This window comes from Sceloporus occidentalis, unplaced genomic scaffold (assembly GCF_023333645.1).
Source record: "Sceloporus occidentalis isolate IW3139 unplaced genomic scaffold, rSceOcc1.0.p SCAF_13, whole genome shotgun sequence".
Lineage (NCBI taxonomy): Eukaryota > Metazoa > Chordata > Lepidosauria > Squamata > Phrynosomatidae > Sceloporus > Sceloporus occidentalis.
In genome coordinates, this window is record NW_028316993.1 from 20,183,969 (window position 1) to 20,200,795 (window position 16,827).

General features: G+C 41.6%; 1 protein-coding gene across 3 annotated transcripts in view; it reads left to right on the top strand.

Annotated features, from left to right (window-relative positions):
* Positions 1–16,827, top strand: part of PHACTR4 (phosphatase and actin regulator 4) — a 144,495-nt gene that overhangs the window by 42,649 nt on the left and 85,019 nt on the right. Inside the window, exon 1 of one of the 3 annotated variants that reach the window (XM_089479295.1) lies at positions 9,405–9,749. The exons of the other annotated variants lie outside the window; for them this stretch is intronic. The gene's annotated coding sequence lies outside the window, so the exon portion shown is untranslated. Of the gene's footprint in view, positions 1–9,404; positions 9,750–16,827 lie in introns of those variants that run through there. 3 annotated transcript variants of the gene reach the window in all.

The window sequence follows — 16,827 nt, forward strand, 5'->3', positions numbered from 1 at the left end:
ACTCTCTCGGCTTCTGAAACAGTGCCTGCATGCTTCTGAAGCTGACTCATATCATCATCATCATCATCATCATCATCATCACCACCACACTATCATTGTCAAAACAAGGGGAACTTGTTAGCATTAAAAGTACCAAAAATAAAAATTAAAAAACCTTGTAGGTAGAGGCCTCTGGCCACTCACCACCTCTTCCTCCTCCTCCTCCTGTTTCCCCCTCCTCCTCCCCCCTCCTCCATGCCCCACGCTGGCCTGGAGGCAGGGCGGAGGAGGCAGAGGAGGTGGGGGAGGCCTGGGAGGGTGGTGTTCGCCAGTGGCCCCAGAGCCTCTCCCTGCCCTGTGGGAAGGCCGCAGCCTCCCCACAGGGCGGGGAGGGGGAGGAGACCGCCGGTGATCGCGCCAGTTGGCGCGATTGGCGGCGGCCCCCAGGGGGCCGCAATCGGTGGCAGGGCCGGGCTGGGGCCAGTCCCATGGTCTCCACGGGCCGGATCCAGCCTGCGGGCCGTACGTTGCCGACCCCTGGTATAAGACCAAAGACATCCAGGAAAACACACCAGCTCAAGAGGACCCTGTTTTCTTGACTGAATGTTAACTTATTTTTCAGGAGGATCCAGTGACCAACCTGGTGAGACAGAATCTGTTCTGGGCCTGCACACACTTCTCTGTGAAGTTGCCATGTGCATTTAAGTGACTTACAAAAGAGGACATCTGCACACATAGCCCAGCAGTCCTGACACTTTTATCCCATCTGGTCTCCAGAAATGGCCCATTCAAGGAGAAAAATAATCTGGGCATGCACTGACTCAGATTCAGAGCCTCCCACTAACATGCACATTTTATTCTTCTACCCACTTGTACCATTTTATTTTATATATGGTTTATATACAAGTGGGGTGGGCACAGTGTTTACATAATTGTAAAGGCTAAGCCACCTTGTAGCCCACCTGTGGCAAAAAGATGACACAACTAGATTTTGAAAAAGAAGTAAGAATAAAATAAATAGGATTGCTTCCACCATGTATGATCAGTAGCTTTTGGCACAGGCTTTATCTGTGGCCACCCCAAGCAAAATTACTGCTGGCTCACGTTCATACTGAATTATTTTATGTCAAAATCTTCTGTAGCTCTTCTCCCCTCAGTTAGAATGCAGTTGTTCCAGTTGTACTTGCCTGCCTGACAAGCCTCAACTCGATGCTCATGCCCAATTTTTCCAGTTGCTCCTGTTAGTTAAGAGTTCCCTCATGCATCTCTGCATGGTTTTAGTCAAACTATTCAGCTGCAGGGCCATTTGATGGCATTTGTTACTGTGAACTTGCTGCCTGTCTTGCTTTTAACAAAGTTACTTTGCTGCTACTCATCTGCCTTGAGTATCAGGATATAAATGAAATCATCATCATCATCATCACCATCATCATCATCAAAAGAGGCAAATTGCCTCTCCTTGAAGTCTCATCTTTTAAATATGTCAGAGGTTTAACATTTAAAATGTATTTAGTTCCCAAAACCAGGAGTGAACTTTTTGCCTTTCTGGTTTCATTTTGCTTTCCAGCTGTTGTTCGTTTTTTGGTATTGTTGTTTTGGCATTTTTGGCACACCTGAGGGGTCCAAGGGGCAGAAGGTTGTGCCATAGAGGAAATAATCGTTTGAGCCTGCTTTAACTGCCTTGGATCAATGCTAGGGAATTCTGGGAGCTGTAGTTTTGTGAGACATTTAGCCTTCTCTGTCAGAGAGCTCTGGTGTCACAATAAACTACAGGATCCCCAGGATTCCCTAGCACTGAGCCAGGGCAGTTAAAACAGTCTCAAATGGGATTATTTCTGCAGTGTGTTTTGGACTGAAGTTGCACACACCTCAGCATTAAGGCAAATCAACCAAAAAGCAATTTTAGTGGGCTGGATTTTTGTTTGTTTGTTTTCGCATACGTTAAGATTAAGATTAGGACATATCTCACTCCATATAACATTCGGCATAACATCTAGGGTTTTTAGTGCATTGCTACTGGTCTGTGGGCAACTTGAGGAGTATGTCAGCAGCTCCAGAAGGCATAGCCTATTTTTGCCCAGAAGCTGCAGCTGAACTCTTGAATAATTACACAGATGATAACATACATACAGGTGCACTTGTATATTTGAAAAAGTGTATTTACTTCAAGTAATTTTTGGATTTCAGTAATTAATCGGTACTGTTGGAGGGCACTTATTCCTCCATCTTGACCCCTTCTTGACTGCACAGCATGCATTTTAGGTAGAGAGATGACTTTATTTCTATAGGAGTTCTGATTGTTGCTCTTAGGCTCATTTTTGTGATTGGGTAGAAGTGTTAACTGAGGACAGTAGAACAAATGCTTTTACTGACATTACATGACTTCTTTGACTTGTGTGTTGTAGTGACAAGTAAGAGGCTGAAGTAATTCTTCCTACCTTAATGCAAGCTATATTGTTGGTGTAATAGGCATACATGTTGACTGAAAAAAAGTAACCAAAGGTCTATACAGTTCATGTGTGGGGGGTGAAGAAGTCTCCCATCTGGACAGTGGGAGCTAACTTTGCAGAGTCATCAGTTTCAAATGGTGAGATTGTTCCTGGGCAGTTAGCGATACTAAAATACTATTTTCAGTGGCTATGGTGTTGGCTCCCACATACATTCATGATGGGCTTTTGTTTGTATTCATTCTTCAGTTATTCGTATTCTGGGAGTGTTGTCACAATTGAGGCATAGCAAGGTGTATGGGTTCATTTTATGTGTGACTGAGTACAGTATCTGTGTTCACAGAAGAGCCGTTCATGCGGGCAAGCATACATACACCAATTCATAATTCATTAATATCCACTTTTCTCCCAGCACAGGAATCAAGGCAGCTTACAGTAAATTAAAATGAAGTGCAGCTAAAAAAACTATTAATGCAAAATGTTTTTAAAAATCTGTTCAAAAGCACACATTAAATTATAATGAAGAGATACAGACACAACATACTCCATTAAAAGTTCTCAGTTGCTAGATGTTAAAACTAAAGGTCTACCTAAATAAAAAAATATTTGCCTACTGGTGGAAAGAAAGCAGGAAAGGGATCAAGCGAATCTCCCATGAAAGGGAGTTCCATAATTTAGGAACAGCCACCAAGAAGGTACTCTTTTTGTCCATTGTCTCCAGTTCCAGTTTCTCCTGCCATTTCCATTGTTCAGATTCTCTCTGAAACCCAAAACTAGTTCCAGCGTCAGGATTTACAAACCACTCACTGTCAGTGCACCTAACCTGAATCAGAAGACGATGTGCAACTGATAGCAACTTACTCTGAGGAAGAGCTACAAGACCCTTCTCGACATGCATCCATTCATTTAAGGAAGTCTCGCAGGATGAGTTCATCTCAGTGGATGTAGCTACTTGTTTTGCTATGGAACTACTTTGAACTCAAATCCACTTGCTGCCTCTCCATAAGGATCAACATTGTGAAGATACCAGTCATAGGGACCAATGTCCTCGATCACAATTTTCTTAACCACCACCAATATGTTACTAAGAAGGATTGAGGCTTCTTCTATCATCACCCCTTTGTGCTGAATCTACGCAGATTTCTGCAGCCATCTGAGGCAACTGCCAACTGCAGCATATTGGAATGCACCTCTGTGAGGAACTCCCATCACCTTAGTACCCATATGCAACCCCACCTTGCGGTTGCTTTTCCTCAGGAGATTGGTAGTCAGCCTCCATGCACAGCAGACACACCTTGCCACCATGATGAAACCAATACCAATGTTCAGCTATTGTATCATGATCCCTGGTTTCAGACCCACAAGACTGACCAGTAGTCTCATGTGATAGCTGCAGGCATAATGGCACAGAAAGTGAGCAGCTCCATGCTCCAGCTGTTAGTTAATAAAATCCCAACCATGGACATAGTAAGTAAACTTTCCATCACTTCTTGCACTGGCAGTGGATAACTCCCAGTGTTCAAGCACTTGCAATATGTGTCTTAGAGGGAGCTGCGGGGAACTGGCATATGGAGTCTCCTTCTTTGGAAGTCTTTAAACAGAGGTTGGATGGCCATCTGCCGGGGTCCTTTGCTTGTGAGTTCCTGCATGGCAAGGAGTTGGACTGGATGGCCCTTGGGGTTTCTCCCAACTCAATGATTTTATGATTCTAAGTGGCCTACAGCAACAGCAGCCCTGAAATGGCACTATTTAGCCATAATTCTTAATTCTGGGTCAGATAAACTGTTGGGCTTGTAGTAGCTTGAATTAGGAAGGCTGTTAAACTGGAAGAGTTTCTTTTGAGCTGCTCTTGTCTTTTGGCAAATATTTATTCATAAATCATTTCAAAAGGTATATTTGTGTGAGGTCAAACTTGCAATTATGTTTAGATGCATGCTAAGAGGGAAGCTTGGGGAAAATCTGGAGAAATTAGTAAATTAATGTGGCAATCAAAAAAGTTTTAAAGTTTAAATAAAATATAAAAACATGCTTGTCCCAGTATGAAAGGATTTATCTTGTTTTTCTCTAAAAAGTTATTTTTGACCACTGACTTGTGATTAAAGTCTCCCCAAAGTGATCAGCTGCTAAACTTGTTGTGCATTTTAATAAGTTGCTTCTGAACCGAAGTAGGGTAGAGCTTGTAAACATGAGTTGTTTCCCAAAAGTTTTTGCCTCAAGTTCCTGGATAACTCTTTGTCTCAATCACTTTTAAAGTTATTTTCTCTCCATTTTGTTACTTCTGAGCTTTGTCTCCATTATCTAGGTCTTTAAAAGTTCCATTTACATCTTGATTTATATGGTTGACTTTGTGGTCCAAACCATTTATTCTGTTTTGAAGCCTTTTGTATCCAAAGTCTTAATTCTGCTTCATTATAAAATCTGTTTCTGTATCTGCACACATTATAGACTTGCACTGATTACCATTTTGAGTGCTTTGGTATTATTCCTTGGTTTAGACTAGAAGGAAATAGCTGTCACATCATAGATGTGATTTGTGCATATCTCCCAGAGTGCAAAATGATTTTTAGTACCTTTGAGATTAGCTGAGCGATGAGGAAGTAGACCAAATCGGTAAAAGTTTGTGCTACAATATCTTTTGCTCAGTTAGTCTCAATGATGCTACAAGGTCCCTTTCCATACTGATATTCCAGACTAACATGGCTAAGCCTCTGAATTCTATCTCCCAGAGCTTTAGGTTCTGGAAACACAACTTTGTGCTTTCTGACTTACGAAATCTTGGAGGTATGGTTTGTGGTTTGTTCTGACAATCTTGCTGCTACAGTAAGTTCATAGATATGTTCCCACTCTTTCCTGCTAGACCTGTGGTCTACTTTTCTTTACTGTTTATACAGGTATATTGCATTCCATTTAAAGTACAGGATATACATGGACAAAGACATTATTGTATTTAGGAAGCTTCTTAAAAGTAAAATAGGAAGATGGAGATGGGGCTCAAATTGTTCATTTGGGAGCAGATGGGGCAGGAATTAGAAACAAAATTATCAGCCAGTTTGCAATTCATTTTAATTGTGCACTAAGGATATTCAAAGCTACCCTTTGTGTGATTAGATTTGTGACCAACTTTAAATGTAGCAGTTCTGCTGGATTTTACTTTTTTTAAAAATTGGTGCTGTGTGAGAATTAGGCTAACCATTTTGAATACTTGCTGGCTGACACAGCATGTCTTGAGTATTTGCAGTCTATCTCTGTGTGACTGTCATTTCCTGATACTGGCAAAGAAAAGCTGTCTGAGCTTTGTTAAAGACAGTGACATTGGATATTTCTACAAGTATTCCAGAACTATGAATCCCTGAAAAAATGTGTGGTCCTCTTTGCGTCAGATGCGAACACTGTAGAGAGTTTAGCTCCTGGACTTGTTGGTGGAGATTGCATGGAGATGACTTCCCAATTCAGAAAAGATGTTGAGAAACTGGAGTGTGTCCAAAGGAGGGTGACTAAAATGGTGAAGGGTCTGGAAACCATGTCCTATGAGGAACGACTTAGGGAGCTGGGGATGTTTAGCCTGGAGAAAAGAAGGTTAAGAGGTGACATGATAGCCATGTTTAAATATTTGAAGGGATGTCATATTGAGGAGGGAGCAAGCTTGTTTTCTGCTGCTCCAGAGAACAGACCCGGAACAATGAATGCAAGCTACAGGAAAAGAGATTCCACCTCAACATTAGGAAGAACATCTTGACAGTAAGGGCTGTTTGACAGTGGAACACACTCCTTCCTCGGAGTGTAGTGGAGTCTCCCTTCTTAGAGGTCTTTAAACAGAGACTGGATGGCCATCTGTCAGGGATGCTTTGATTGAGAGTTCTTGCATGGCAGGGAGCTGGACTGGATGGCCTTTGCGGTCTCTTCCAACTCTGTGATTCTATGGGCCTGTGAGGGAGAGAATAGGCTGGCCCAGCTCCATCAGGGCTAGCCTGAAGAAGAAGAGCCCTCCCTCAATAACTGTATCCTTCAGCCTGTGAGGGAGAGAATAGGCTGGCCCAGCTCCATCAGGGCTAGCCTGAAGAAGAAGAGCCCTCCCTCCAGTCCATCTGCCTTGGTCCAGGCCTCAGAGGGAGAGAAGAATGCTGGACCTGATTCCCTCCCCCCCCCACCATTCCCTTCTCCTTTTGTGTCGTGTCTTTTAGATTGTAAGCCTGAGGGGGCAAGGAACCGTCTATTATCCCCTCTGTTGTAAACCGCTCGGATTCCCAGTGATTGGGCGGCATATAAATAAATACTATTATTATTATTATTATTATTATTATTATTCCTGTTTCATTGGGGTGTCATTGACCTGTTTACCTAGTTTACCCCCTTCCATTTTTTCATGAGGTTGATTGCCAAACTTTGTTAAGACTAGGCCATTTGAATTCTGATCATGCTGTGGTAGCCCCGACGGTTATGGTTTGCCCTTCTCCATCTGTCTCTCGGGGTCTACATTCAACTTCCACACAAGTCAAATCTTCTCACCTTTTACTGTGACAAGCAGCTTGCCATCAACACTCTCAACCTCACAGTCCTTAGCTTCTTGCAACAGATAGCAAGAATTAGTTTATATCTTTATGCTATAAATGTGTAAGCTGACAGCAGTAATCATGTTGAATAAAAACTTAACTGTTGATTTCTAATTTTGAGTTTTGCTCCAGGACTTGCAACCAGGATTTGTGTACCTCTGGGCATTCTAGCCACATGTGTATGTAAGTGTCTTTGTTATTGCATCCTCTCATCTATCTACTCATTTGAGTAAATTTTCTCTGCTAAGGGCTTGTTTAGATTTATGGGAAGGACCATAGGCAAAGATTTATATGTGCTTAATTTTGTTCTTAATATTTGAAAGATGAAACCCTGCCTTAGATTTTGATTGGTTTTTCATTTCAGAAACATCCATTTGATGGAAGAATCATTTTTGATTTATATGGTTTAGTTGGAAAACAAAGAAATACAGTATAATTTGATGGCAAAACCTCCATTTGCTGACAGTGATTGCTAACTTTACAAAATTTGAATAAAGAAATAATAATCCTGGGGCAGTGCAATTCCCCCTAACAGATGTAACTTCATAAAGGACTGGACTTACCTTTAGTAGTCATCCGCATAGTTACTGGTTTCTAATGTCTGTTAATTGTTTGGCAAATATCCTTGGTGATGATGATCCCCAAATATGTGAAGGCTGAGTGACCCCCCCCCCCTCGTTTTGATAGTAGGATATTCACCCTCATCATATTTGGCTTTCTGAAATTAACTTTTTATCCAGCATATTGATCAAATAGATCTAGGGTACATCTTTTTAACTCTGGAAGAGAGGGCTTGGGATTTTTAAATACAGTCATCACTCCATATTTGCGGCTTTGATATTTGTGGATTTGATTATTCAGGAATTTCATTAATATGTTCTCTCTAGGACTGTCTAGGTCTTCCAGTGCAACTCTGTGGTCAACTTTAAGTAAAAGTTGCACTGAAATATCATTTGTAGCTACTCCAGTACCATTCTATGGTCAGTGTATGTTGGACATTGACCACAGAGTAGCATTGGAGGACCTAGAGAGGCGTCCTCTCAGGTAAAAACAGTTTTTTTTTGTTATTTGCAGTTTTTCCATATTCACGGGGGTCTTGTTCCCCTAACCCTAGCGAATATGGAGGGACAACTGTATAATAAAATGTCATCTGTATATAAAATAATCAGGTGTGTTGATTGTCATTTGTAACAGGCCTGCAATCCATTCATTTGCCTTGGTTAAGTTGGCAAACGGCTCAATTGGCAATGGATAAATAAAGGTTTCTTGCTTAAGATCTATTTCTATCATCATATTTATTAATATGGATGAACCCCGCCCTTTGATCCATGATGGAGAATATATAACATTGTGATATTTTGTGTGTGTGTGTATGTGTGTGTGTGTTAAAGTCAATTTCTCTGAGGTCACAGGTACGCCAGGGTTTTTACCATGGTCAAAGAGAGATGCAGTAGTGAGGTCATTCCAGAATTACTAGACTGAATATTCCTTCTTTATCAGTTTTTTAGAGTTAGACCTTATATTCTAGTCCCCATCTCACCACTACATTGATTTTGATGCCTTTGGACATCTGACAGCAGTCTATCTGAAGGGCAATTCCAACCTTGCAAATACTGTATTGTGGATTTCTTATGCAGCAGCGGATCGGAAATACAAGCAACAAAATAAGACTTCTCAGTGACTTCCTTGCTCAGTGACTCCTTCCAAAGCTGCTCAAGTGACATCACCAAAGAATGGTTCTTTTTTGTTGAAAAGAATAATGTTGTCCGGGAAAGCAGCCAAAGGGCTGATAAAGCAGCTAGTTCTCAAACAAACAAAGCCCCTCCCAGCACAGCAAAGTCAGTGTGAGCTACACAGTCCTGGAGATTCACAGTAGTTCTACCAAAAGGGATTACCAAGAGAATTGTCAGACGGTCCAAGGTTCAGGGCAACAGATAGGCAGGTCGATAAAGCAGTCCAAGGTCAAGGTTTCCAGGTAGTCAAGACAAGAAGCCAAGGAGCCAGAGACAGAGTCTTTCCTCTAAAAGAGTCAGATATCCACTGGCAAAGAACCACACATGCTCCAGGTGCTTAAGAAGGCAAGGAGCTGGCCTTCAGCTGTGTCTGATTACGAAGACGCTTCTGATAAAGCCTCCGAGATCTTCGAAGGCCCTCTCTTTCTGCTCGACGCTCATTGAAGGTAGGCACACTGCCCAGATCCTCCTCCATGTCCACAGCCTCGGCACCAGGCAAACTTGACTGCTGAACCTCTGGAGGGGCCATAGACTCTGCTCCAGCAGAACTAGGGCCAGCCTCTGGCTCCTCCATTACAGTTTCAAGCCCCAGGGGCTCTGGCTCCTCCATTACAGGTTCAGGTCCCAGGGGCTCTAGCTCATCCTCTGAGTCCTCCAAGCCGTCCTCCAGGCTGGGCATGACAAATGTTGTCATTTCTGTGGTTGAGGTTATAAACTGTACAGCCAGACCTTAGGGGTGGGGAGAAATTAATGATTATTTTAAAAGCAGCTAGAAAAAATAGTGATGGGGAATGGAATTTGTGGAATGGTTTGGGATGTGTTGGAAAGCCTTGATGTTTAATTACTCTGTCCTTATTATCTGGACTTGGAACATTCATGGTTCAGTAGCACATCGCCAGGAATTGAATCACCTGTTGTCTTCTTTGCAGGTATTTCCTCATATGATTTGTATCTGGGAGACCTAGTTAGTAGAACCATTGGACTTCAGAGACTCCTGGCTATGTTACTCGTCATAGGGATCAAACCTTTGGAGTAAGAGGGTGTGTTCTGATTTTTCTTTAGTGTGTATAGAATTAGATATACAGGAGACTGCTTTCTAGTATTTCACTGTTGATACTCCTTTGGAACATTCTATTGTTATTTTAAAGATTGTTTATGTGCACAGTCTCTTCCCCATCTTCAATGATGACAGATTAAGTTGTTGGGGGAATTATGGCTTTTTAAATTACTTGTGGAGACTTCAGTAGTCATAATCCTCTTTGGGGTAGGTATATCAGTGACAGTAATGGCAAGCGTTTTGAAGAATTATGTGACAACACTGCCCCGGTCCTGTTAAAAGATGATATTCCTACTGAGTAGGAATATCATATTGCTATTATGTTTGGGAAGGAAGGTTTTCAGCACAGCACTTTGGGTAATGATATTTTCCCCATGATTATTAATGAAAAAGAATGGGTTATGTTGATGATATAACTTCTGTCCCTTCCTGGAATTTTAAAAAAGGTGATGGGGCTCCAAACCATGAGACTCAGCCCACTACTTTTCAATGATCTCTGAAAACTCTAAAGTTCAAGTTCATCTTGTTTATTTCTCATGCTCTGTGCATTAGTGTAGAGATTCCTTGTTTATTTTCTTTCCACTGTTGTACTAATGGCCCAGTTCTTTCTGTATCATTGAGGCTGTTGTCCTCAGTACTTTGTGTCCTCTGTCTGATCAAATTTAAAGCCTTTCTGATCAAGTTTGTGAGACTCCTAGCAAACGCATTCTTACCAGCTGCTATGAGGTACAACCCAACTCTTGCAAAAAGCCCTTCATTATGAAAACACAGACCATGGTCCAAGAAACCAAATCTTTCCCCTCTCCGGAGCCAGTGGTTCACTTCTAGTATTCTTTTAGCTCTTCCTGGGCCAAGTCCTTCAACAGGATGAAGTGATAAAATAACTTGTGTCCCAAGCCTTTTACCTTCCCCCCTGGAGCCTCATAGCCCTTTGCAATATCTTGAAGGTTCTGTCTTGCAGTATCATTTGTTCCAACATGGATAAGAAAGAAGAAGTTATAATCACTGGGTCTTGATGAGTTTTGCCAGTTTCTCTGTACATCATGGACCCTTGATCCTAGGAGTCAGCACACTTCCCAAGACATTTTAACAGGCTGCCACATGACTACTTCTGTTACTCCTACCTCCACACATCCCTGCTTACTCTTCAAATTGTCAGAAGCCCTTATATCCATAGAACCCACACAAGGTCACCTCCATGCCTTCTGACTGTTGGCCCTGTGACTCATAATCACTGATTAAGGTCTAGAGTTTGGAACTGATTATGTAGTTCCAAACTTGTAACATAGTTCTTGATGCTTCTGTTTTTCACATTCTTCCAAGCCTCTACTTCCTGTGTTTGGGAACTGTCTCCACACTAGAGGCATCGCTTGTGCCTTGCCCTTCCAGAAGGGTCTGCTCCACTCTTTCAAAGTAATGCTTCATCCTCTCTGATGTATAGATACATATGCCCTAAGCTACCGAACCTTTCCTTCTAACAGGGCAACCAGTTTGCACTTTCTGCAGGTATAGCCCCGCAGATGCTTTGCCAAGCATACCAGTATGGCACACCAGTTGCAGGTTGCTATGCTATCCATGTTAATCATCCTGTAAAGGCAACAGGACAATTATCCTAAACCTTCCCCTCAAAGTCTCCTACAACATGCCCCACAAAACATTCACCAAAAATGTGTTTTTCTTTTCCTGTTTGCCAAACTCCAAGGCAGGTGTTATATGCTTGTTTGATTAATTTATAGCCCACTTTTCTCCTTGTGAAGGACTCAAGGAAGCTAGTGACTTCCACCACCAACCAAGTCAGAGACTCAGGAGAAGTTCTGTCCCCTCGGGTGCCCTGTACTTAGGGAGAACACACAATAAAAAAAAACCCCAACATTACCCATACAGGCCTCCAAACAACCAGTCCTGACTCCCAAAACACAAGCTCACTTTCTTTCTCTTCAGAGAAATGCACAGTTTTTTCTTGTAGCGCATCATTTATTGTATCTTCTGTGTCACCTAATCCAGTGCTATCTAATGTGGAACAGCAATTTTCTTCCATAGTGCACTAGGGACTGATATAGTTCTTTGGTTACAATGACTTCTTTTTTCCTGAAAAGCTTCCAGGCACTGGGAGCTGATGGCTTAGAGACTAGCAGCTCCATTTTGAGTTTGTACTGATATAATCATGTTGTTAAAACTGTACGTTTCAAATCAACTAAGCCAGTGACCAGTCTGGAGATAATTTAATACAATAACTTGGCTCTACATTTTTCAGTCAGTTCCGAGATGGATAGCTCTCATATTGATCTTGCTCCTTACCTCCTTCCTTTATTTGCCTTGTCAGATTCAGATGGAACAGTTAAGTTTGGGGAAGGATCTTCTACACTAAATCTGTGGCTCTTCAGGAGAGAAATAAGTACACAAATTTTCATTTGATGATGAATCTGCAGATCTCTTTAAGCATCTGATAACTCAAGATCCTTAATTTGGGGGGGGGGGGGGTACACTTGGATCGCTTAAAGAGGTTTTATGTAGCTCGTGGATTATATGTCCACCATCTTGGTGACTGGCTATATCCTCACCTTGTTTTCTGAGCCAAAGGTGGACTTACCTGCTAATGCAGGAGAACGGGCAGGGAAGCTTGCAGCAGCCATTTTACTTGTGTGCTAGAGGAAAATGTGAAGATCAAAGGACTGCTACAGTAGTGTTTCTCAGGCTGTAGGATCTGAAGTCTAGAAATTTCCCACCAGGAACCAGCATCATTTTCCTCCATTGCCTACAGTTGTTTTTTTCTTTCCTGGAAATTCATCAGTGACTAGCACTTGTCTAAGAAGCAGCCTTTGAGTACTACTGTGTTGTAACATTGTGACTCACATTCTGTCTTCTTTAATGTTTCTTTATACATATGTGCTGGAGCTAGTTACTTTAGATATTTTAGGACTCTGGGAAATTGTTTGTTCAGATCTGAGTCATAAAATTAAAAGACATCCTAAGGGTCAGGATAATCAGCATGATGTAGTGGTCTGAGCATTAGACAATGACTATGGAAAGAAATTTATTGTAATACAATATGTATGATATTGTATGTGTATTATTATGTAAACAATCAATAAAAATATTTATTTTTTAAAAAAGACTATGACTGTGGAGACCAGGTTTCAAATCCCTGCTTGGTCATGGAAACCCACTGGGTGACCTTGCACAAGTCACACTCTTTCAGCCTCAGTGGAAGGCAAAGACAAATCCACTTTGAATAAATCTTGTGGGGGAAAAACATGTGATAGGTTCACATTAGGATTACCGTAACTTGGAAATGACGTGAAGGCACACAACAACAGGCAAGAATCAGCCTACACAAGGTTCATTCCTACCAGTGCAGGACTCCAAAATGTTTCTGAGACACAGTCATCCAACCTCTGCAAAGAAATCTCCAATGAAGAACAGCCCACCAACCTCCTAATGACTTTATTGTACATAATACAGACAGAATAAAACTTTATTGTGTCTTTATACAGTATGTTATTCATGTACCCTTAGTTTTGCTAAAACCTGAAGCTAATTTTGGTTCTTTAGTCAGTCTACCAATGTTGACTCCCTTCCACCTGTAAAATATAGTTCCATGGTCCTTAGGTAGTTATCAGGATGGGGTAGGTTTCTTTGCATCTTTCAGGTGTGTGCATTCATATTTGTTAAAATATGTTGAGAAGCATCATCCATGAACAAAATATGAAAATTTGGTAAGGACCAGCAATTTAACCAGGTTAAAATCCTTCAAAGTGGGCACTTCCAAGGGAGGGCAGGGGAAGTGATTTTGATGAAACAGAACAAAACTATTTAAGAATTTGTTCTGAATGCTTATTGCTTCTACCTCTCCCTGATTGAGCTTTCTCTAGGAATGTTTATAAATCCATTATTAATGCATTCATCTCTCCTTTAAAAAATTATTTCCATTTTGGATCTCTCTTTATCTAATCTTGGATTCCTTGTAGCCAAATGGTTGTAATGGTCTTGCTCCATCGTTGTTCTTATTAGCACTTTAGCCTTGTTTGGATTGGGCCATCTCCCATTCTCTAATGAACTCTGCAGTGATTAATATATGAACTGTAAATGTCTGAGTCACTGAAGATTAAGTGTTGCAACAGTAGAGAATGAAATGTCAGAGTCCATATTATAGAAAGTAACAGAAACATCAGTGGCATCTTCCCATAATATCCACTCACATTATAGAAGTTGTTGCTGGCTCTGGGGTGCCATCATAATGTACATATGGTAATTCAGCTGTATGAGGCCCAAACTTGGTTTGTAATGTGTGTAGCCCTTGGCTCAGTGTTGAGCAGCAGTCCTGCACCAAATATGGAAACCTAGTGCTTGGTTTTTACTCTCCAATATGTGCAAAGAAAGTTTCATTTACAATTAAGTAATTTTGCTTGAATGAATTGCGGGTGCAGCTCATCCTTTTCCTGAGGTATCAGATAAATAGCAACATGATTCTTATCTCGATATTTACAGCACCTTTTTTGTGACGATAGTTATTATTCCTATTGCTATTACCAATTAGAACTTAGGCCACCCTGTAAACCTATAGCTTAGCTTTGAACCCAATTTTTTCCACTCATGATCCTATGAGGAGAAAAGGGGCTGCTCTGCCACACCTACCACCACTCCAGATCCTTCAAAAGCTGAGGAAGCGGCAGCAAAGGACATTAGCCCTCTTGCACCGGTGGCAGTGTAGCCTTTTGGGAACCTGTGGCATGCTACTACCAAGCAATCTGTTTTTGCCATTGAATGATGTTTAGACTCTCTTGGGAATATCCAGACTGCTTTTATCGCCACTGTTTTTATCTTCACTGCTTTTAAGGAGTAGAGATAAACTATAGAACATTGCTGACCATTATGAGGAAAAGGAAAAAAGGCAACATACTCCCTCTGCAGTACAAACTACATCTAAACCTAAGAAGCAACTGAAAGTTGATAATTTCTCAATATCCAAACAATCTCCTCCTGTAAGTAGTGTATCTCCTTCCAATATTTCTGCTAGACAAGGTTTGTTTGAGCAAGAATTACAAACAGAAATTGAAAGTCAACATTTTATAAATTTATCCTCGTCCTCTCCAAATGATCAAACGGCTGTTTTATGCTCAGCTGCTGCACAACTTTTGCAAAATGGAAATGAAAATATGAATACAAGCTTGATAAACTTAGAAGACCTAGGAAACCTAGAGAACAATAAAACAACTGACCTTTTATTGAAATAAAGCTTGTTGACAGCACAAACTGTTATTTCCATCTTTGAACAGATGGCTACAATCAAAAATAAGGTGGACTCCCTAAAGGAGGAACTTACAAAGTTAATTAGAAATCAAAGAAAGGATTCCGATATTAAGATACAGAGTCTTTGCACTAAGTGTGGAAAGAATACTACAAAAGAACCCAATGAGGAAGTCATAGGCAAGCTTACTCCTACTCCTATCTGCACAACGAAGAAGAAAGAAAATATTGATCAGAAACAACTGACCATCCACTCAGGGGGAAGTCATAGAATCGTAGAGTTGGAAGAGATCGCAAGGGCCATCCAGTCCAACCCCCTGCCATGCAGGAAATCCAAATCAAAGCATCCCCGACAGATGGCCATCCAGCCTCTGTTTGAAGTCCTCTAAGGAAGGAGACTCCACTACACTCCGAGGGAGTTTGTTCCACTGTCGAACAGCCCTTACTGTCAGGAAGTTCCTCCCAGTGTTGAGGTGGAATCTCTTTTCCTGTAGCTTGCATCCTCTGTTCCGAGTCCTGTTCTCTGGAGCAGCAGAAATGAAGCTTGCCCCCTCCTCAATATGACATACCTTCAAATATTTAAACAGGGCTATCATATCACCTCTTAACCTTCTCTTCTCCAGGCTAAACATCCCCAGCTCCCTAAGTCGTTCCTCATAGGGCTTGATGGTTTCCAGATCCATAACCACTTTGGTTGCCCTCCTCTGGGCATGTTCCAACTTGTCAACATCCTTTTTGAACTGTGGTGCCAAGAACTGGACACAGTATTCCAGGTGGGGCCTGACCAAAGCAGAATAGAGTGGCACTATTACTTCCCTTGATCTAGTCACTATACATCTATTGATGCAGCCTAAAATCACATTGGCCTTGTTAGCTGCTGCATCGCACTGTTGACTCATGTTCAACTTATGGTCTACTTGGACTCCTAGATCCCTTTCACACGTAGTTTCATTCAGCCAAGTGTCCCCCATCCTATATCTGAGCATTTCATTTTTCCGCCCTAAGTGCAGTACCTTACATTTCTCTGTGTTGAATTTCATTTTGTTAGCTTTGGCCCAGTTTTCTAGTCTGTTCAGTTCAATTTGAATCTTGATCCTGTCCTCTGGAGTATTAGCTACTCCTCCTAATTTGTTGTCATCTGCAAATTTGATGAGTATGCCCCCAATTTTGTCATCCAAGTCATTGATGAAGATGTTGAATAGCACTGGCCCTAGGACAGAGCCCTGTGGGACCCCACTGGTCACTTCTCTCTAGGATGAAAAGGTGCCATTGTTGAGCACCCTTTGGGTTCGGCCAGTCAACCAATTACAAATCCATGTAACAGTTGCCTTGTCTAGCCCACATTTTACAAGCTTGTTTGCAAGAAAGTCATGGGGAACTTTGTCAAAGGCCTTACTGAAATCAAGATATACTATATCCACAGCATTCCCTTCATCTACCAAGCTGGTAGTGTTATCAAAGAAAGAGATCAGGTTTGTCTGGCATGACTTTTTTCCCTGAAACCCATCTTGGCTTTTTGTGATTATGGCATTGCTTTCTAGATGTTCACAGACTCCCTGTTTAATGATCTGCTCTAGAATCTTTCCTGTCAGGCTAACTGGATGATAATTGTTTGGATCCTCTTTTTTCTCCTTTTTGAAGATGGGGACAACGTTTGCCCTCCTCCATTCTGCTGGAACTTCTCCTGCTCTCCAGGAGTTTTTAAAGATTATTGCCAATGGCTCCGAGATTACTTTTGCCAGTTCTTTTAATACCCTTGGATGTAGTTCATCTGGTCATCATCACAAGAGATCTCTCTCAACTTATCCCTCACA